The following is a 24052-nucleotide window of genomic DNA, read 5'->3' as shown; positions in this document are numbered from 1 at the left end:
CAGACTTATAGACTTTGGCCTCGCATGTCCTGCGTCTGCAGTGATGCCTGGTGACCGTGTGGGGACGGTTGGTTATAGTGCACCTGAGGTTATGCTTGGCCTTCCTTATAACGAAGCATGTGATATGTGGTCTTTGGGGCTGGTGGCTGTTGAGCTTGTTACAGGGGTGCCACTCTACCCTGGAAAAAAATATTATGATGTTTTGAAATTCATCATAGAGACTCAGGGTCAGCCACCAGATCATGTTCTCGATCCTGGCGTGTACACTGAAGATTATTTCACAAAAGACAACTACAACCAACAACGCTGGACATTTAAGACCGCCCAACAATTTAAATACGAGACAGGATATGAATCTTTGGAGACAAGATACATAAAACTTAAACGTCTGGATGACCTCGAACAAATAATGATGTTTAGACGAGGACCAGAAGATGGCCAACGCTTATTTGTCAGCCTAATTAAAGAGATGTTGGCCTTGGATGCACACCAGCGGATAACACCCTCTCAGGTTCTACGGCATCCCTTTTTCAACCCTGGCCTCTCCAACAGGTTCCCAAGTATCAACATTGAAAAACCATACACAGTCAATCTCCAGCATGGCATCTTCCACCCTGGACAAAAGTGATAAAAACACAAACTGGGGTTGGAAAAGGATATTAACAGCAAATTACACTGGAAATATTAATTAAGCTGCTCCAATAATTATCACTTTGGCTTTTTTTTTTTTAAATTTCACTCCCCCCACCCCAACCAGTCGCGGCAGATGACTGTCCCTTCCTGAGCCTGGTTCTGTCGAAGGTTTCTTCCTTTTTAAAGGGAGTTTTTTCCTTCCCACTGTCGCTAAATGCTTGCTCATAGGGAATCTTCTGATTGCTGGGGTGGCCAAAACTCTAGGGGAACTAGCAATTCTTGTGAAAATTTAAAAAAAAAAGCCTACCAATATTCAAAGCAGAGCAGCGGACACCTTACCATCACATCAGTCCTTTAATCCGACCTAAAACACCATGTTTACAGAAATAAATTCCATACAAATTGGAAATAAATTGTTGTTTTTGATTGTTTATAAATATATAGTGCTACCCTTCAGCCTCCTAGTAGACATACCTGTGTTATAAATGTGAAACTCCTCCGATTTTCAGAAAAGTTGACCTCTGACCTTGAAGTCAAGGTCACTGAGATTTAAGCTTCACAGAGATTTTCAGTAGATGCAACCATGGTATTGATTTGAAACATCTACACAATCACAAACTTGGATGTCCACAGCGCCTCGCCATATACCAAAGATTAAGAGGTGTTTTTTTCTAGGTTTTTATAAAGATTACAAAACACAAATAACAAAAATGCCAACGCTATTGTCATTTTTGACAACGCTATTTTGATGTTGTCTAATGTAGTGCAAAAAAAAAAACAAACCCAAAATTTGATAAATAAAGTAAATAAGGTATATACTACATAGTATACAAAATTTTAGTGGTCCACAATGGGGTCAATGAACAGAATGAAGGAAGTAAGTCTTTTATATGACAATGGTGTGAAAAAGCATTTTCCTATTTATTTGTATGTTTGTCACACTTAAACATTTCAGATCATCAAACTTCTTTTTTCTTTTTTATGTAAAAAGAAAAGTCCTTTAACTGTCCAGTTTTCTTGATATTATGATGCTTCTACCACTGGTTTGTCATTAATAAATCAGACTTTGGCTGCTGCAGCAGAAAAAGACAAAGAGAAAATGTAATCACACAGATCAGAGGTGCAGATTTACACTTTACCTGAAACAGAGCAAAAGTGCTTTTTAAATAGGTTAATGAATATTAAGTAATATAGGCTAGATGTCCTGGACATTACTAGTTTCATTTGGGCCTTCTGGGCCAATAGTCCTCTGGCTTATTGCAGTTACCAACCTGGATCTGTTTCTATTGGGTTGTGAATTTGGTCTCACTTTATATCCAACTTTTAGAGTGGGATGAAGACAAAAGGAAACAAAAGAGAATGGATTTGTAGTTAGAAATCCAAAGTTGCTTCTGTTTTGCCCACACACATTGATGATGATTTCACATCACTAAGCAGGTTATCAAATGTGGACAGAATGTTAGCAGAATCTTATAATTCTCATAAGATTCTGTTTTTGTGTCATTCAGTACAATGTGTTTATGTGTGACATACTGATATGAATCATAGTATCTTATGGAATTCCAAAAATTGGCTGCCAGGACAGCTGCCACCACACTGATGTGACACACTACAAATCAACTCTTTGATGCTCTGTGCTGAGTCTGCACAATAACCTGCACTTAAACATTAATTTAATATCACGTACACATACACACATTTTAAGAGTTAACAGTATTTATATATATATATATATATATATATATATATATATATATATATATATATATATATATATATATATATATAAATATTGTTTTTCTTGTTCTTTTTAAGCATACTTGGAGATGTTTGGGGTGCAGGAAAAATCAGAAAGAGCAGCATGACAAATGTTTACTTTGATTACATAATCATTATGCAGGCTAGGTAAATGGATAACAAGTAACGATTTGGAAATGATTGGACATGAATATAACTTGAGTTTGTTATACTGCAGTAAAATGTTTACCTTACTGGGAAGCTAATTCTCTTTCTTTTATTTTTAAAATATTCTTCTTCTTCTTGAGAGCTGTCTCTCGTATTTTCTTTTAAAGAGACAACACATTTTGGTGTCCACTTAAAAGAAGCAAAGATGAAATGTAAAAGTCAGATCAAAGATCAAATGTGATATGATATTTGGATGCAAACTATAATGTGACATTTAAAATCCCTATATACTAGTATAATTTCGTAAATGTTGCAATACAAACAAAATATATTAGAATTATAAAAATGGTTTTTAAAGATAAAATAGATTTTAGGAAGGTTTGACCTTGAATAAAAGGTCAGAGGTCCAAAGTAACATGAAATTTAGAATTCTGATCTATAATTCCGTGTCCACCTACATGTTGTCAGTAAAAAAACACGGACAGTTAGAAACATAGTTTTAAATAACTCTATATTGCATTATTATTATTCCTTTGAGTTTCAGATCAATCTATGACCAAATTTTGATGTATTGTTACCATGACTCCCCTCTACACCTCTACAAAGTTATTAAAATTCATTCAAAACTTTTAAGCATCACCTTTAAACAAAGATTGACACACACGGAAGTTATTGGTCATTAATAGTTGACGTCTTTTTGGAAAATAGAGGCCCTAAAATATTTTATTTGGAAATCATAACCGGAAAAGAATATTCCTTGACACTAACACTGAACTTCCGGTATCTGAAACCGAGGAGGAGGAGCTAAAACGTCCGTGAAGAAACAGGAACCGTCTCCTGTGTCGTTGAACGTCAACTGATGATATCCCTGTGAGAAAGAAAATAAAACGAAACAAATCCTTGCGCTTTGTTCTTGGTAAGTTTATACATTTGTTCGCTTTATCGCGGCTTTTCTGCAACCAGTTTTCTCTTATTAAACGACATAATATTGAAGTGAAAGCAGAAGTGATGAACTTTATAGGCCAAGGGCAGCCAGAGCTGTACCTGTTTGGCAGGATGACACCGATACAAGCTTCTGCTCTCACTGTTTTGCATATCCTGTATCCGCAAAATTCTCCTTCTCCTGCAGTTTGAATTAAATCTAACTAGCTTGAGATTTTAGCGTATAAGCTTCACTAATCATATATCTGGTATATTTGGCAGAAGAAGAATGTATCTTGTATTGCATGAATTTAAGTACAATTGAGTTCGTTACGTACTACATTAAGTAGTTGATGAATAGATATTCTTAGCAGAAAATCATTCGTCTTTTTGAATTAATGAAGAAATCCAACTATTATTATATTTCCAGCTTCTCTAATATGTGTATGTGCTTGTTCTCTTAGTATTCAATGAAATTTAGCTATTATTCGTTTTGAAGTTTGGTTCAGTGTAGGACAAGACAAGACATTAGAACATACCTACTATTTTTTCCTGACAGGACCACAAAATAATCAACAAATGAATCAAGGGAAAAAAAATAATTCACTTGTATGTTTTGGTTTAAATGGTTTTCCAAAATAAAACATTTTTTTCACTCAGTCATCTGCGTCGCCTTATACATATAAAAATGGTGGGCATATGATCTGACTGCATGCACACTGTTTGGATCCTCTTTATCATCTGCTGTCTGACATGTTTCACTAGTGACCAGTGCTCCCTGACAAAGACCAGTTGTGCCAGGACAGCAGGGCACACATCAGACGCCTCATGGCTGCCACGCACCAGAGACCTGTGGCTGCTTCAGACAGCTCAGCGAGGACCAATGAGAAGAAGTGCTGTGAGTGGTTGCCTTTCTGTCTGTGTTCTTTAGATGCAATATGAAAATGAGAGGTGTAATTTACCCTCTATTAACGAATTATTATGTTGTTGAACTTTGACATATTGTTAAATGTCAGCACTATTAATGACTGCACCTTCTGGCATTATTAGCATGCATACACTGTGTGAGAGTGCTTGTAAAGAAAGGTACTAAAAATACCTTTTGATGTATAGTAAGGCTGTAAATGAGTAACGCTCAGTAAAAATGTCTGTAAGATAAGCTCAACTTTAACTTCACAGTCAAGCTTTAATCTGGTTATCTTCAATCTGGAATGTGGGACAGGGCCTAACGTAGGAATGCAACTTTAGTAGGAATTCAGCAGATCTCTTTAACTACACAGTGTTAATGGGATCAGCTGTGACAAACTCCAGTCATGTCTGTTCTTGCCAGAGATTGGCCTTCCACAAACAGTGATGGAAAAGCAAGGCGGAAAAAAAATCAGTTAGAACATGTTTCATTTCATGCTCGAGCAGACAAGGTTACGCTGTGATAAAGAAACATTAACCTGCAGCAAAGAGATGACGATATTGTTACGTAAAATAAAGGTTAACTAGTTAGTGAACTTTGCAGAGGTGACATTTTATTATTACAGAACACTCCCACTCTTTGCTGTCACTGTGTACAGTAGGCATACCTGCCCTATTATTTTGAAGGGTGGATTTTAGAGGGGGGCGGCTGGTTTTGAAATGTCCTTGAATGATTAATAAAGTTTATAGTTATGTGTATCTGTTTTGGTTTGTTTTTTTGTACTTATGCAAACTGCAGCTTGGGCTTCCTACATGACCAATTCTCCAACTATGATCGTGATGATCGGATTGCCCGCTAGGGGGAAAACCTATATGTCCAAGAAGCTCACACGCTACCTCAACTGGATTGGAGTACCAACAAAGGGTCAGTAATCAGGCAATGCCTGTTTCACAAAGTCAGACACCTTTTCGCAGGAAATCAAGCTAGTAAAACCGGATATGTAGGTTAAAAAAATAAAACTGTAGATCAATCAAAGTTAGGGTGGTTATGATGGAGTCTATGATCATCAAGACTGCAAAAATATCCATCTAATAAAAATCTTGATCTTCAGGCAAATTATTTAATTTGTAGTTGTATATGTCAACATCCCTCAACACATGGCTCTATTTGTTGTTGTTCACCTATGTTTCAGTGTATACGTAATGCAGCAGAACTGGTTTGACAGATACAGCTGGTTAGGAAGAGGCAATCCTTTTCACTTAGTTTTATTGTTGTTCTCTGACTGTTTGTTTGTTTGTTCCCTTGTAGTTTTTAATCTCGGAGTGTATAGGAGAAACGCAGTGAAGTCGTACAAGTCCTATGACTTCTTCAGACATGACAATAAAGAAGCAATGGAAATTAGAAAGTGAGTAAATTAAATCCTATTCATATATGAACGTACTTTCAGTAGTCCTTGTCACTAAATGCACCTGGCTACTTTCCATGTAGGTCAGTCATGCAAATTCCTTTGTTGAGCCGCGTTGTGTTTGTTTAACAAAATGGCGGCATAGTTATTACAGCACATCACACGATGATGATAACATTAATGAGCTACTGCTTTGATTTCCTGCTTATTTTTCCACAGAAAGTGTGCCATAGTGGCACTTACGGATGTGAAGACCTATCTGAGTGAGGAGGGAGGGCAGATTGCTGTAAGGACACCAAAAAAAAACCCCTGAACATTATTTGTATTACATAATACATTTAAAGCAGGGTTTGATTTATGCTGAATGCTCCATGTTGTCTCTCAGGTTTTCGACGCCACCAACACCACCAGAGAGAGGAGAGAACTCATCCTTAATTTTGCAAAAGATAATGCATATAAGGTTAGAACTGCACTCATAACTGAATAATGAAACAGTTTCTGATCACCAACCTTTTGTTGTTAGATCACAGTAATAATTAGTTAAACTGCAGGAATGTCTTAAAGACATAAAGACTTGGATGGCCACTAACTTTCTGCTTCTTAACTCATATAAAACTGAGGTCATTGTACTCGGCGCTGAAAAGCTTAGAAATATGGTATCTAACCAGATTCTTACTCTGGCTGGCATTACCTTGGCCTCCAGTAACACTGTGAGGAACCTTGGAGTCATCTTTGACCAGGATATGTCCTTCAACGCACATATTAAACAAATATGTAAGACTGCGTTCTTCCATTTGCGCAACATCTCTAAAATTAGAAATATCCTGTCTCAGAGTGACGCTGAAAAACTAGTTCATGCATTTATTACTTCCAGGCTGGACTACTGCAATTCATTATTATCAGGATGTCCAAAAAACTCACTGAAAAGCCTTCAGCTAATCCAAAATGCTGCAGCAAGAGTACTGACAGGGACTAGAAAGAGAGAGCATATTTCTCCTGTTTTGGCTTCCCTTCATTGGCTTCCTGTTAAATCCAGAATTGAATTCAAAATCCTGCTCCTCACATACAAGGTCTTAAATAATCAGGCCCCATCTTATCTTAATGACCTTGTAGTACCATATCACCCTATTAGAGCACTTCGCTCCCGCTCTGCAGGCCTACTTGTTGTTCCTAGAGTATTTAAAAGTAGAATGGGAGGGAGAGCCTTCAGTTTTCAGGCCCCTCTTCTGTGGAACCAGCTTCCAGTTTGGATTCGGGAGACAGACACTATCTCTACTTTTAAGACTAGGCTTAAAACTTTCCTTTTTGCTAAAGCATATAGTTAGGGCTGGACCAGGTGACCCTGAATCCTCCCTTAGTTATGCTGCAATAGATGTAGGCTGCCGGGGGATTCCCATGATGCATTGAGTTTTTCCTTTCCAGTCACCTTTCTCGCTCACTATGTATTAACAGACCTCTCTGTATTGAATCATATCTGTTATTAACCTCTGTCTCTCTTCCACAGCATGTCTTTTATCCTGTCTTCCTTCTCTCACCCCAACCGGTCGCAGCAGATGGCCGCCCCTCCCTGAGCCTGGTTCTGCCGGAGGTTTCTTCCTGTTAAAAGGGAGTTTTTCCTTCCCACTGTCGCCAAAGTGCTTGCTCATAGGGGGTCATATGATTGTTGGGCTTTTCTCTGTATCTATGAAGCGCCTTGAGGCGACATTTGTTGTGATTTGGCGCTATATAAATAAAATTGAATTGAATTGAATTAATATAATGAAGCATGCAGGGGCTCTTCTTGGCAAGTATTTTCTTGGAAAAAATTCCATTTACAGCCAGTTTCCAAGAAGCATATCTCAGATATTTAAGACACCCAGAGGTTACCAAATCTTCATGACTGGACAGGCTGAACATTCTTTTCTGAACATTGTTTTGGGTTCAGTGCCTTTTTCAAACTGTATAACAGACAGTAGTTAATTTGTGTTGCAGTCATTTAAAAATGTAAAAGGACACCTTTCCCCCCTAATTATGCACTTCTCTTTTTTCAGGTGTTTTTTGTTGAATCAGTATGTGACGATCCAGATGTCATCGCTGAAAACATTATGGTAAATCATACATTTACTTGCTTTTTGTCTTCATGTATCAGCAAGCTTGTATCCCTGAAGTAATGAAGCTCATGGTATACTGTAAATGTCTCCTTCATATAGGACGTGAAGGTGTCCAGCCCAGATTATCCTGAGAGGGACAGAGAAAGCGTCATGGGGATTTTCTGAAGAGAATCGAGTGTTATAAAGTGACCTACCAACCTTTAGATCCAGACGAACACGACAAGTAAGAATACCCCTACTAGTTGTATTGTTCTAATCTAATAATCTAACTCTAATTTAAAATGGAAATATTTTTTTCATGGAAGTTTAAAGTCAAGGAGATATTTTATGTAAAAGAGCATGTACCTACAGAAGTTGTCCAGAAGATGGAAACAGAAGCTCATTTATAGTGCAAAGCAGTGATTCAGAGGTCATTACTTCCTGAACTCCTACTAACTTAGTTTTAAATTTGGAAGCTTAGTGGTTTGTTTAAAGTCTTTGATAATTACACTGATAATATATTTAGATTTTTATTGATCTCACTGAGATAATACAGTGTTCTTTTAACTGAAATAAGCAAGAGTAGTTGTGGATCCTTTTACTGCTTCTCACTTCTTATGACCTTGTTAACAAGCTACTGAGAGAGAATTTCCCAGTGTATTTACACTATACCACAAGTACAAGATATGTCTTCTTTACCCTTGAGTTTTATTGGCCTGAGATTTATGTGATTCTCTTATTGTAATTTTTCCTCTGCCTTACAGGAACCTGTCCTTCATCCAGGTCATCAACGTTGGCCGTAGCTTCTTGGTCAACAGGGTGCAGGATTACATTCAAAGTAAGATAGTCTACTACCTCATGAACATCCACGTCCACTCCCACTCCATCTACCTCTGCCGACACGGAGAGAGCCATCACAATGTGGAAGGACGTATAGGGGGAGACTCTGAACTGTCAGAGAGAGGAAAAGAGGTGCTTTAGTTTTTTTTTCTTGTAAAGAGTTAGATGAGATTGATAACAATGCCCATATTTATGTTTTAAATTTAATATTAACACCAACAGGCTATTTTAGCATAAACAGATAAATAGAGGGTAATGGGTGATTTGGCTCTGGCTAATATCACCTTCAAAACAATAAGCTTTAAAAAGAGGTGTGATCAAAAAGTTCTGGGAGAAGGACGTCTAACTCAAAAATCAGTTTTCAACACGACTTCTAGTTTTAGATGACCCTGTAAAAGGTCGATGTGTGCTGTATCTTCTCCAGTGTATCAACAACGCTTTTACCTTGATTTTTATTTATGTGATGTGCAGACAAATCTGGCCACATTGTAAGTGAAGATGTTGGCAAAAAAAATAAAAGATTTCACTATGCATTTATACAGCTCTCACCACATAATGATACGGGACACAAAAATTTGAAGACAGGAAGGGGTGTTTTCTAAATAAATGTGAAGACCGTTGTGAAGTCATCCATACATCCATTTTCTGCCATTTATCTGGATTTAATTTATGAGGACAGCAATCTAAGTAGATGCCCAGACCTCGCTTTCCCGAACCACCCCCTCCATCTGATCCCAAGCCAGCTGAGACACATAATCTCTCCAGCATGTACTTGGGCTCTTGCTGGTAGGACAGTGTGCGAACCAGCTTACCTAGAAGCCATCCAGGAGATATGCTTGTTAGATGCCACCCTCACTGGTATCCAGCAACTCATGATTTCAGTCACTACCAAGAGCTTGTGGCAATAGGTGAGGCTAAGAATGTCAGTTGACTGGTAAATAATTAGCTTTGTTCACTTTAGACTGCAGTTCACTTTACCACAATAGACCGGTACAGCAAAGTAAATCTAACTCTCCACCGACTTGTGAACAAGACCTTGAGATACTTAATACCTCCCACCTGGGGCAGTAACTTGTCCCTGACACAGAGTGAGCAGCCCATCCTTTTCCAGCTAAGGTGTCACGCTTGGAGGTGCTGATTCTCGTCCCAGCCATTTCAACCATTGCAAACCACCCTGCTGCACACTGGAGGTCACTGCCTGGCCACATCATCTGTGGAAAGCAGAAATGTGAACAGAATCATTGATGAAGGGCAGCCATGGTGGAGTCCAAGTCTCACAGAGTCTGACTTACTGCATGCAATCCAAACGAAGCTCTTACTTACTTACTCTCTTACTACTTACTCTTACTACTCTGACTCCTTCTTCACCTCTGGTGTCCATCATCTGGTTCAGGGGTTACTGCCGTGCACTTTGTAGCCACAGCGCTGTAGCTCTCAGCTTCGGCAATAGAGCTGCTTAACATGGTCCACTTATACTCAGTTTTTCTAGCCTCTAGTTTCTATCCTTTCTTGTTTGGTGCACAAACCTGTCCATCACGACAAGGTGGCAATTGAAGAATTTAAGGAGGGGCATCGTTGTGAAATTAAAGAACATATGTAAGTTGTCAGAATGGAACTTGCAGAGAGTGATCTAAAAGCAGCCTAAACATTTGAAGTCAGGTTAGGTTTTTGATTCTTATGGTCCTGCTCCTTGAACCTGTCAAATACAGTTCAACTGAACGTGGGAAGAATGACTTTATAGTCAGTTCTTAAACATATTTGTGTTTTTATATGCTATGTTTGACAGTGTGCAGCTGCACTGAAGAGGTTTGTGAAAGAGCATAAATTGTCGGACCTGAAAGTTTGGACCAGCCAGCTAAGACGCACCATTCAGACAGCAGAGGAGCTGGGTATTCCCTATGAACAGTGGAAGATTCTCAATGAAATAGATGCTGTAGGTATTACTTAAGTTGTATATATACAAACTTTTGTTAAACTTCTTGAAATACAGCTTTAAGTCTGCACTTTAATGACTCCTTGATTGTTTGCGTTGTGTGCAACTGTGATGTCTACAGAGGCAAAACTACAATAAATGTGTCATTTTCATGTGTGAAACTGTATTTGCCTGCATATATAGGAACAGACACAATGAAAACATGATAAGTCTCGAACTTATTACTTTGTATTTTAGGGAGTGTGTGAAGAAATGACCTATAAGATGATTGAGGAAAAATACCCAGAGGAGTATGCTATGAGAGACCAGGACAAGTATCATTACCGCTACCCTGGAGGAGAGGTAAAAGGTTTCATATTCTCCTGGAGTGTTGTTTGACCTGCCATATATTACCACTGTGAGTGTGTCGAGTTTATGCAACAGGCTTTAAATTTCAAGTTTAGTTTTTACTTTTTTTTCTCATTATTCTTTTACCATAGTGTGAATGCCAGACGGCTGCGGATGAATCATCAGTCAGAAAAACAGAAGTTAAAAATGTTGTCAGCTGCAAGAATAGCTTCTTTTTTAACTACAAAGGCATCATTATATGTATGCAGTAACAGAAGATTTTATGCGGAGATAAATAGAAATACGATGAGCTCATATTGCAGAGGAGCATAGAATAAAGACACGTCAGCTATATTGTTGCTGTTCATCATAACTAACACTGACTAATAAAGAAAAGGGAAAATTAAAATAACAGTAAGCACATGACAAAATTAGACCTTGCAGTAGTTAGTCAAAGATTTTTTTGATGTAACAAACTGAAAAATGTGAAACTGAATGGACCTCTTTCATTTGACTCTCTCCATAGTCCTATCAGGACCTGGTTCAGCGGCTGGAGCCAGTGATCATGGAGCTGGAGCGACAGGCCAATGTTCTGGTCATCTGTCATCAGGCTGTCATGCGCTGCTTGCTCGCCTATTTTCTGGACAAAGGCGCAGGTGACATGCTCAGAAATAGGATATGCTAAACATGCTAAAGCACCTTCTCAGATTACAGGTTTACAGTCCTGAGTGATCCATTTCAGCCAACATTGTCATTATCACAACAAATTTGCCCAGATAAATAAGCACTCATTCATACAAGTTAATTCAATGCAGTTTAGTTGTATTTAAATAGTGCCAAATTACAACAACAGTTGTAATACAGTCAGCAGAAATACAAAGTTAGCAGAAATACACTAAATGACTCAGGCACGTGCAACTTTAATGGATGAGAAGCAGTTTCCAAAGCACTTACTATTTTTGTTTCTTTATATTTGGAGAAATATCACATGGGGCACTAAATTTAGATATTGTCATGACTTTGAAATGTGCATTTCCACATTACCAGTTGTTTCCTTATTGTAGATTATGCACTTTGCATTGTGTAAATGGCTGCATAGCAGTGCCAAAGGCCACCAGTGTGCAGGTTTACTTTTTAAAAAGCTGATTTTACTTTTCACCAATATATCCTAAAAAATTATTTCATTTCAGCAAAATGAAAATAAGTGATTTTTAAGGATTTTTAAGTGGGCCTGTAAAAGAGGTAATCTAAACAGAACCTTTTTTCTAAATTACTGCTTAAAAAAGTGAGAGACAGCTCAACCTATATATTAGTGGATGAAACCATTATGAAGGGAGAAACCGGAGGGACAGTAACTAATTCAAAACAAATAAACCCCATTCCTCCATGCTCTCACAACAGATGGTTTCATTTCACTCATTAGGTCTCTGTATTTCAGCCAGCCGCACCCTCAACCCCCTCTCTGGTCTAACCAGAAAGGACTAAGCCAGGTAGCTCATGAAGCAGAAAAAGTAATTAAAGCAACCATCATTTAGACTACAGTCTAATGTAATAAAATGTGTGGAAAAAAGAAACACAAGCTAAACAAGCTAGGTGTGTACAATGCAACTCCAGTGACTGCAACAAAAATTTGGTAATGATGTAATGATGTGGGAGTTTGTGAAACCATAAATCTGGTTTATGTGTTGAGAGTAGGGTGGCTGAATAATGCAAAAGGGTCATTTCAGCTGTTGTGAGGCACGGCCCTCGCAGGCTGAGCAGTGAGAACCGCACATAACTGCCGGAAGGTGTTTGCTGAAGAATAAATAGTAAATTTATTTTAAGCCTTTTTAAGTGCTGCACTCTTTCAACCAATCACAATCAAATTTATTATTATTCTCAATCTCATTATTCTCAATCTCAATCTCATCTACAAATGGCGCCAGACTATTGCGTCACACACTTTTATAGACATCAGCCAACTGTGCGCTGTTAGTACGTGCATCTCTAATTCATATAACAGAATTAGGCATAGGCTTAGGTGAGTAGCTTGTTAGATGGATGTTGTGTCCACCCACCATGTTTTCTGTGCCATGAGCAAGTTGCAGCGAAGAACCTCTAAGAATAGTACAGCTTTAATTGCAGTATACTGTGTATTAAGCTGTGTCCCAGTGCAGTAAACAGGGTGGATGTTATTTGACAGAGCAGAATCACTGGTATAAATATTTTGACCACATTAGACAGTGGATGGTAATGAAACAATCAATCATTTAGTTAGACTTTCATTCTGTGATTGTTTTTTAATGCCACCACATGGGGGAGTCTAAGTCACAACCTTTCAGATCAACTTTTTCTGCATGTATATTTTTTTTAATGAATATAGGGGAAAACAGCCACATAAAAATGCAGACTGTTTCCAGATTAATCAAAATTTAACATAAGGAACATCTGCTAAACATGATGCAGTGAAGAGAGCACCACTTTTTGCAGACTACTCTGTTTTTAAGACATGTAGGAGATGATTGGTTTTTAAAGTAGCACCATGTGCCTGATAATGCACTGACTTATGTCTTATGAGATTTAGATATTCAGGTATGTCTGTAAAAGTGATGTAAATAAGTGACGTCTGTAATGACGTACTTCTTGATTGCCGCTGTCTTCTCCAGTGTTTGGAAAATAAACAGATCAGAAAGACGCCATCAACAGCAGTAGCAAGAGTTCAAGCTATACAATTAGGACTCCCCGTGATATAGAAATGTGTTTTTAGTGTCCCTCTATATTTTCATTTATGAAGGTAAATATTATGACGTAACTAAAATGTTGTCCAGAAGGGTTAGAAAAAATAAATGAGAGTGAAAATAAAATAACAAAAACACAGGACAGGAAAGACTGATGTTGTTATTATTGGACACAAACAAGGTAAGAATGTCGTATATGTGAACGCCATTGGCAATCAGAAACTTGGAAAGGGACAGATTAAATCATTATGTACAGAAAGCTTCTTTATGTACTTGATCATGTGATGTGAGCATTACTTTTGGGAAAATTATTAGTTCACTCACTACCATAATTAGGCGTGGGCAGCAAGTGGTTCTGTCAGTCAGCAGAGGAAGTGGTCAGTGTGCTCCTGGATCGGTTAAAAGCTCAACCACAGTCTGACTCCAAAAACCAAAGTGTGGGTGCTGCTTTGACTGGCTTCATGTCCCACTGCACTGCCCACCCATGAGACATACAGCAGAGTTAACAGCAACATGCACTGTACCTCCATAAAGCGCAGCATAAGTTTTACAGCTGGCCTGCCACTTCAGACATGAGAGTAAACTCCACAAACATGTAGGAGAATATGAAAAGCATGACTGGGTGAAACCACAGTAATCTCACTGGCCACTTTTATTCATGTTGGCACAGATGACCTGCCCTTCTTGAAGTGCCCCCTACACACTGTCCTAAAGCTCACCCCTGTGGCTTATGGTAAGTCCCTACTTTGTTGTTAAGTCAACTAAAACATCCTCACAGTTGTTTTTGTTGCCTTGTTGTAATGTATTTTGGTTCCTTCTCTTAGGTTGTAAAGTGGATGTATTTGACCTGGGGGTGGAGGCTGTCAACACTCACAGGGATAGACCATTAGTAAGCTTCTGCCTGTTTTTAATGTTTTGTATCCCAAACATGTGGTCAGTTTTCTGTAAAACCGTTCATCCTGCTCTTTGTCATGTGTTTGTCCATAGTATGGAGTCTGAAACATCAGGCATATGTGTTCACCAGCACCATGTTAAGAGTTATTCTTTGGAATAATTGTTCCTCATTCTTGAAAAGCCTTTCAGAATTGCACTTGTAGAAGATTTATACCAATCATTCCAATCATATCTGACTATATCTAGAAAGGAAGCAGTGGAAACAACAGCTACCCTGTGTTTATCTTAAGTTATTTACAGTCACGAGCCACTTTGTTTGGTTGCTAGTATACCATTCTAGGATTGGGTTGGATCCACTTTAGCCTTAAAAACTGTCTTAATTATTTGTGGCATAAATTCAACAAGGCACTGAAAAGATTCCTCAGAGATTTCGGACTATATTGGCATGATAGCAACACACAGTGGCTGCACATTTATCAGCATGGTCTCAGTCTACTGCTCCACCACATCCCACAAAACATGGTCAGCAACAATAATGAGCTAGACTATGGTGTTTAATCAATGCTCGACTGATAATAAGTAAGGAAAGTATCCCTCCCACCTTTACACCACCAGCAGCCTGAACTGTTGCTACCATCTGAATGTTACAGCGGGAAAGCTGACTCATCAGATCAGGCAATATTGTGTTGTCCAGTTTTGGTGAGCCTGTACAAATGGTAGCCTTGTTTTCCTGCTCTACCCTAACAGTACTAGCACCCAGTGTGGTGTTCTGCTGCTGTATTTGTACATTTGCTTCTAGGTTCCACGTCTTAAGCGTACAGAGACACTCTTCTGCATATCTTGGTTGTAACTAGCAGTTATTGCAGTTACAGTTCTCTTCCTCTCAGCTCAAAGCAGTTAGCTGTTTTCACCCAGAAAACTGCTACTTACTGAATATTTTCTCCTTTTTTTTTTTTTTGAGAATTTTCAGTATTTGTATTCAAGTTCCAGAAATACTCAGACCTGCTCTACTAACTCTGCTCTGTTTGAACTTCAGCAGGCTGTCTTGATCAAATCAATGAATAGCAGTGCTGCCATGTGATTTGCTGATTAGATGTTTGTGTTAACGAGCAGTTTACAGGTGTACCTAATAAAGTGGCCAGTGAGTGTAAATCTTTGTCCCAGTTTTTCTAATGTAATGTGTGGGACTATTTCTTGATCAGGTGCAATGAATCTCGGAGTTTTGTCCTCACTGTGCGGGTACCGTTACGGCCATTGTCTCTGGTGGGAGATAGGTCAGTGCAAAAAAGTTTTCCACCTCTCCCTGTCCATCTGTTGTTGGCTCCAGGTGGAGGGGAGCTCTTTGGTGACTCCTTTTTAGTGTTTCTTAGTTGGCCTTTCCTTTGTTTCCCCCAGAGATTCCTTTAAAGGGTATATCTGCTAGTGCTACTTTAAAAAGCACGTGGCCCATCATCCCCAGTGCCTTCTCTTTACTTGTTCAGCAGGTAGTTGGTTTAGTGTTTCTTCTACTAATGTCAGCAAGCGATAGAAACTACAGGAAAGTCTGTGGTAAGTTATGTGTGAGGTATATTATTAACTCTGTTTCTGCTTTTATAAACACCTGTTGTGTGGGGAAATATATCCAAACTTGTTTATGTACTCAAACACCTTTATTGCTTTTGGGAAATTCCATTTAAGTTCCCTTAAATGTTCTAAATTTTAAGAAATATATCAGGACATCCCCTTGTAGCACTCATCAGTGAGGTCCATGTCTGCTCTCTGCCCGTGGAGCTCATGCTGATTAGTTACAAGTATTTAAAGTCTGAGTCCTGAGACAAAGTGGGTGTTAACACATAAACACGTTTACTGAGAAACCTCTTGTTAACTGTGGTGAGAAATATCCTGTCCCCTCAGACTAACATGACAATGGCTTTCCTATTTATGGTTGTTTGTGTCAGTGGCTGTCTTTCCCAAACATGGAACGCACTTATTTTAGACCAAGGAGAGGTTTAGTCATTGTAACATAAAAGTTAGTCCACTTTCTCTTTTTGTTCTTTGCTGAGCAGAATAAAGGCCAAACAGATGCCATACCACCAGCTTTCCTTCGAAGAAACAGCTTCACACCGCTGTCCAGCCAAGACCAGATTAAACGACCTCGTCTTTACAGTGTGGGGAACCATTCACATACTCGTATGTCCCAGGCCCCTACTTTACCCAGCATGCAATTCTCTGAGGCATCTGAAGGGTCAGAAACGGTACAAAGTGAGGTCAGTGCCTGTCTCACACAAGATACTGTGGTTATAGGTTCAGCTGGTATGGCTGAATATACAGATAAATATTATATATTCATATAAATATCTGAAACAGACTAAAGTCAGCAAATTATGTTAGATGAGTCAGAATGTATCAGAATAAATAAAGTGATTCAACCAACATTTACTATTGTTGCTCACGCAATGGATGATGAGATGTCCATGTGGACATGCACTGGCTTTTTGTAGCAATTTAGCTTCAAAGTTGGCTTGGCTAATAATAATAATTAAAAAACAGTGTAACGGTGTAAAAAAACTGAACTGCTAAAATGGCACTGAATTGCGTGGGACACTAACAGTAACAACGTTGCCTTGCTTGTAGCCACAAAGGTTCATGTGAAAAATGGAGACAACAAAAAGTCTCAGTAGGCACAGATTTGGAGGCCATCCTTGCTTGTCTTGTAACAGTGAAGACACATGACACAACTGGCCTTGAAAAATTAGCAAAATGAAAACTGAACTAACATTTGAAACTAATACTGTAGACATGATTAATATAGAAAAAAGTTGAAAGGTTAACAGCAGCATACAGTGAAATATGATGACTGAAAAAAACTCAGACAAAGCAACTAAACCAGTCTTATCATTATTTTTTATTATGAAAAGTGTTTGACAAACAGAACCTTTGGTAATCAGTTATTACTGGAATATAACGGAACAATGTTATCAAGTGCTATCAAGATTGTTCTTTAGTTTGTTCTAACGTGTTTATCACAGGTGCGATGCACCGTCTGGACAATCACTGCTCTGCATGTACACATATGCCCATCTCTTCTCATACCATACAGCATGAGGGAGGATTATTTATCTTTTTTATTTAAATAATTGATTCAAGGTTTAAATAAAAGTATGTACTTTAAGTGTTAAGGTTTTGGGCTGGCAGATGCCTGCATAAGCAAACCCAGGATGGTTTGTTTTTCATGTTCATGGATGTTTACAACAAGCAATGTTCCTTCATAAGGATGTTGGATGGGTATACATGAATATAACTTTTTTTTCTCCACTGTTTTTGCTTGTGTTGTTGCCCAAAAAGTGACCTTTTAGCTGTAGTAGGACAGAAAATCAGTGTCTCACTCTGAGCTGTGACTTCAGATTTTAATATTAGTTCAAGTTCAGTCGGCGCCAGTCAAAACAAATAGCTCGTTCCTGTTTGGGTTAAAGCAGTCTACTTTCTCTCCCTTGCTTTTCCCTCTTACAGAACTCTCTGAATGGTTTTACTGGTGCAGACACAGATGACTGTGTGGAGTTTAAAAACAGAAGTGCATAAAAAGGTATTCATAACCTTCCTTTTATCTGTTACACAGAACATTATACATATATCAGTATACTTTATACTCTGTACTGTACTTTACAATACTATACACTCACTGGTGACCTTATTAGTTACACCTTATTAGTACTTGTTTGGACCCCTTCAGGACAGCCTTGATTCATGGACACCTCAAAGATTTTGGTCTATATTCACTTGATAGCATCAAACAGTTTCTACAGATTTGTCAACTGCACATCTGTGATGCAAATCTTCCATTCCACATCCCAAAGGTGCTTTCATGTTGTTAACACCAAGTTCTGACCCTACCATCCAGATGTCACAGCAGATGTTTGTCCAACTTTGTTGACTCTGTGCAAATTATAGCCTCAGTTTGCTGTTCTTAGCTGATGGTGCATTCAGAAATGCTCTTCAGCATACCTTGATGGTAGCAAGTGGTTATTTAGCTGCATAAAATAACATAGCAACAATCTGTTCTCAAAACACAGTTCCAGAGATCAGCTCTTTCCAAAAGCTTAACAATAAAAGTATGTCTTCAACTTTAATTTAGAGACATTCTACAGCAGGGGTAGGCAACTCCAGGCCCCCTGGATCAACACACCTGAATCAAATGATTAGTTCATTAACAGGCCTCTGGAGAACTTCAAGATATGTTGAGGAGGTAATTTAGCCATCTGAATGAGCTGTGTTGGATCAAGGACACATCTAAAACCAGCAGGACACCGGCACTTGAGGCCTGTAGTTGCCTAGCCCTGTTCTAGAGCCTTGGTGCAACTCCAGCAAAGGCTGGATGGATGGATGCAGGTGGAAGATCATTTAAGACCACTGGATTCTGTAATGAGCCGTAAGTCAGTGCAAGGCTGCTAGCACTGGAGTAATTTGATCTCTCTCTTTTTTTTCTCGAGTGTTCGAAACTGTGGTTGACCACAGTAATTTGTCAATTTTACAATTTGTGTCAGAGATTTTTTAACTTGTGTTTTAATGAGAGGACATTAAAGAGCCTTTTCAACTATTAACCTCCCAGTTAATAGTACAAAACCAATTTGTTATAGGCAACATTACTTTTGCTGACTGATGCTCACTGGGTATTTTGTGTTTTTTCTTTTTATAATCATTATCTGTAAAGCCTAGAAATCATTGTGTGGGAAAAACCCAGGAGATCAGCAGTTTCTGAAATACTTTAAATAGCCCATCTGTCACCAATAACTCTGCCACATTCAAAGTAACTTAAATTACCATTCTTTCCCTTTCTTTTGCTTAGTTTGAACTTCAGCAGGTTGTCTTGCTCTTGTTTTCATGCCTCAAAGCAAGGGAGTTCTGCCATTGGCTGATAGTTGCATTAACTAGCAGTTGCCGAGGTATACCTAACAAGGTGGCTGGTGAGTGAACTGTATTACAGTTGTCTCATTGCTTCATTTTTGTCTTTTATCCCAGGCTTTTCTCGACAAGTCCACTACTGACCAGCACGGACCAGCAGAAAGAAACCCAAAAAGCTTCAGCCGTTATGATTTTAAGCATGGACTTGCAAGTTAGAGCATGTGTGTACATAAATGAACTCAGCGAATGTGTGATCCATTCAAATATACAAATCAAACGCTTGTACCAAAGACACTCTCAAAACCATCCATTAGTTGCTAGCACGCTCCATATAATATTGCAGATTACAGTCATGGTGTGCTTTATTAGATGTCGAATATGCTGATTGTGAAATTTATACCTCAACCTTTTTTCTTCAGTGTAGTATAAGAGAATTTCTGTCTTGAAGGAAGCCATGTGCAGCCTTATTTTGTGCTTAGATTGTTTCACTTTTAATTTTAAGGTCACTTAGTAATGTGCATTCTCCCTCTGACAACATGTAGCAATAAATGTATTGTGAGGTGCAATTTAGGTATGCAGAAGTGCGATTTAGTTTTCAGGGGGAAGACATAAGCTGTAAATATTAATGACATGTTTCGTCTAGCCCTATAAAAAGTGCAGGATCTACTGTGTGTCGACTTTAATCTGTGATAGTTATTTAATCTTCTCTCTTGAGATGTGTACTTCTTCTTTTATTTTGTCTTCCATATAAATAACAGCTTTGATCATGTAAAGCTGCTCACCTTTAAACTGCATAAAACTAATGCAGATTTTCTAAACACAAAGAGGTTACTTGTACAGCAGTATTGGATGTTATGTTGGTTTGTAATGCTTTAGATTTCGTCACGGGGAAAAACAAATCAGGGCCTTTGTAGTGCTACCTTTACTGTCCATATGGAACGACAAGATTGAAAAAGGGTCATTTAGGAAAGTACCTTTATTTACAAGAATATAGGCTTTGACCCAGGGAATCAAAGATATGATATGCAAAATTGTTTCCTTGAATGGAAGGAAATGGAATTGATGACACATTTGAATGTCTTAAAATGAACTTGTAGTTGTAGCTGCACACATTTTACCAAAGTTAACTGTACACTGTTTTTACACAGACTGTCATTTGTATTTAAGACTGACTTGGAAATAAAGTCTTTATTCCAGTAAAGAAATCTGTGCAATCTCGGTGGGAGTAACCTTCCTGTTTGCTAAACTCCAGAGACATGCATCAACAGAGTTGAATGAGGGAGTGATCTAAGGACAAATCTAAATCTGGGAATGAGATACATTTAGATTGAAATGTAACATTTGGATGATACAAACCTGATATCTTGCTTTTGTGACACAGCTTTTCACTGCGTGGTCTGTTCTGCTTCTACTGTAATGATAATGTTTTCTAATATGTAAATCCAGCAGCTTTGTTTCAGAGTTCTAAAGAAAAAGGAGCTCTGTGCAGCACATTTAGCTCTGAATTGTGAATTGTTTTTGTTCTTATTTTAAATAAATCCCAACTTATTTGATTTATGATTTAAGATACTGATTTGTATTTTTTTGTGATTACTACCAGGAAATCAGTGAAATGCATGAAGAAAAAGAAAGTAAAAGCAGCACTGCTGAGAAATGACCCTCACATTGCTTTGACGCCTAAATAAAGCCTTGAATGACTGGAATGAGATAAAAAGCTCTGGAGAACTCAACCACTGATTACAGAACAAAATATTCCAACGGGTATTTAAAAACTAGGAATGCACACCAACTTTTGTTTTTTTCTTGGTAAAAATTTTTTAAATGGTTTTTGCATGGTGGGTCACTGTTGCATCTCTCTCATGACTTCAGTCGTACATGACGATGATTTGAACCCAGAATTCATCACTCCATCAGGCCCGTTGCCACTGATTTTCAGTGAAGTTGTTAGCTCTTGTAATTTGGCCTACCTCAACCTTTTCTCGCCGCCTCTCTTCCATCCCTGACGAGGCTTCGACAAAGAAGACGGATCAACTGAAGGGCCAAAAGCATCTCTCAGGTCCTGTGTAAAATCATAGCTAGATTTTTCTCCTCATTTCTTAAGGACGTGGCTTTCAGTTACTGTTTTTTCTTATTTTCTTTTTTAAGGTCTGTTATTTCTCATTTTGTCTTCCACTTGTCCCGTTTCCCTGATTTATTTTTTTTATGACATACTGAGATATGCTCAGTATCTGGCTAATAGCTCTAATAGTCCTAATAGCTCTTCTGGAAATCACATTTCTGGTGTAAATGGGCCACTCTATAATTGGAGTACAATTTAAGCTTAAAAAATGGTTTAAAAAAAACATCATTTTTTTTGTAAAATGTTCTGTATTAAAGAAAAAAGGATAATATACCATCAAATGGGTTTGATGGTATATTTAGTTGTTTGGTGCTATGCTTAGTGCAACCCTGTTACCAATACTCCTGAACCTGAAAAAGTGGATTTTCAAAATTTCGTTCAATACATTTTTTTTTTAAAAAAACCAAAACATTACAAACATATATTATGCATGGTAACGTTGTTGTAAATCAGTGATAGCATTAGTGTTGTCTCGCAAACAGATAATAGCTATGATATGGAATGTAATGGACTGTGAAAGTCAATATAAATGTAGTTATGTAAGTCAAGAAAGAAAACTGAAATGACTTTGTCTTCTTTCTTTGAGTGATACACTCAATCTAGTCAGAGAAGATGGGGAAAAATACAAAATATGTCAAAGAGGACTCACTTTTGTCCACTCATGGTGTCAGCACACACCTCAATCATGTCACTCCCTTGTTCCGGATCAATTGGTTTCTGTAGCGGGATCGCAAATACACTGTGGGACGCAACTTGTAGTGGATAATTACTGTTCTTTAAAATATATTGATGTCAAAATAATGGTTAAACAGATAAAGTGAATTCGTAACTTATTTTAAATGTTATATTGGGGAAGCAGTTTGGTTATCAAGGATTTGGAGCAGGAGAAAAATGCCATTCTGAGGAGTTTGAAACAACTGAACAACTAAATATGATGAGTGTGTGTGTCTGTGTGCTGGAGTGGGAGAGCAAGCCTCTAAAGATAGACGCACAACATTAGTTCATCATTAGTTTTTTTTGTATGCTTAAATTGTTCAAGTGTTAAAAAATCATTCCTCTGAAAATAATTTGGTACAAGGACTGGACTGAAAATTAGTGGAAAAAGCAGCCTAAATAACTCTTGAGAAAATTACAAGGTTTGGCTTCTTGGAAGCAAAATATAAAGAAATATGGGGTGACTTTTGCACAGAATCATATTGTAGCTGCTGAAAAAGTTGCAATTTCAAATGCCAAAACTGACTCACTATAACTGATACACAGTCAGTTATAGTGACTCAGACCTCTGACTCTACTACCACCAGCAGCATGTCCTGAGTTTCATAACCATTATTAGAGTTGCTGAAATTTTTTATTTTGCTTCCCTATGCAGGAGGGAATAATTAAAGCATGTTCCAAACGAGCAGATTTTCAAATTCAAATTCAATTGTATACAGTTCTCTGAGAAAACATTTGCCCCTTTTTTGTATATTGTCACACTTACATGTTTCAAATCATCGCACAAAGTCTTTTAATTTCAGATGAGACTAGATAAATTAAGTAAATAAAAATGCAGTTTTTAAATGGCAATTGAGTTTATTAACTGTTATTATTAACAATTGCATTTATTAATTCATCAATGACTCATCCAGGAGCTAAAAAAAACCATCATCGAGGGAATGAAAATGTCACTTGTCTCAGTTAAGGTCAGAGTTCATAATGGGGTGCTAACAAAGAGACTGGGCAAAAATGGTAAGGTTCCAAGGTGAAAGCCACAGCTGACCGAAAACAGTGTTCATCTCACATTTTCCAAAAAAAGAAAAAAAATCAATCATCATGATGATCTCCAGGACATTTAGGAAAACTGTTGTTGACACATTATACAATCATTTTGTAAAGGTGGAGTTTTGGTTGGTGCTGAACTGTTTTGGATTATGAGGACAAGTGTTGCTGTTATTACAACCGTTGGGACAACCTCTGCTGCACCTGGAAAGGGAGAGGCTGCTTGTGGCTTTCAGAGGAATCTGTTGTTGCTGCTACAATAATGACTTTGCCGGATTTTCCTTCGCTCACCCACACTCTTCTCACACACTTTACGTCATGGCTCCCCTGTTATTATGGGTTGCTGTGCTTACATAAAAATACTTTCTTACGTCTTTTATCAGTCTGTGAACTGCCATTTGCTGGAAGTCTTAAATCACGACTGGATCACCTCGGCATTGAAATGGATTACACAGAATAAAAGAAGGTCAAGTCTGTAACATGACAAACAGCTGAAACACAATGTCAGCTTCATCTGCAGGATTAAAATGATCATACAGTTAAATTCAATTCAAAAAATAGCGTCTGTATTTTAATATTGTAAAGACAGGATATGGTGCAGGTCATATTAAAGGACCAAATTAACTATACCAGTTTAAATAGCATTATTATACTGGAATAATCCTTTTTTGCTATGAAAGCCCATTATAAATTTATTATGTTTCTAAAGCCTTGTAGAACTTTCATCCCTTTTTAATCTTACACGA

At 38.0% G+C, this 24052-nt stretch overlaps 1 pseudogene across 1 annotated transcript; it reads left to right on the top strand.

Annotated features, from left to right (window-relative positions):
* The first annotated feature begins 3300 nt into the window (after window positions 1-3300).
* LOC146494477 (6-phosphofructo-2-kinase/fructose-2,6-bisphosphatase 2-like) lies at window positions 3301-23315 on the top strand (annotated as a pseudogene). The gene is made up of 15 exons (XR_014871676.1): window positions 3301-3454; window positions 4225-4357; window positions 5165-5290; window positions 5675-5771; window positions 5991-6057; window positions 6157-6231; window positions 7802-7858; window positions 7961-8084; window positions 8605-8812; window positions 10467-10613; window positions 10851-10955; window positions 11467-11596; window positions 14328-14546; window positions 16597-16797; window positions 19547-23315. The product of XR_014871676.1 is annotated as a 6-phosphofructo-2-kinase/fructose-2,6-bisphosphatase 2-like (transcript).
* The last annotated feature ends 737 nt before the right edge of the window (window positions 23316-24052 follow it).

This window comes from Neolamprologus multifasciatus, chromosome 20 (genome assembly GCF_963576455.1).
Source record: "Neolamprologus multifasciatus chromosome 20, fNeoMul1.2, whole genome shotgun sequence".
In the NCBI taxonomy this organism is placed as follows: Eukaryota; Metazoa; Chordata; class Actinopteri; order Cichliformes; family Cichlidae; genus Neolamprologus; species Neolamprologus multifasciatus.
Note: the sequence above shows the minus strand (reverse complement) of the source record. Positions and strands in the feature narration are given on the sequence as shown.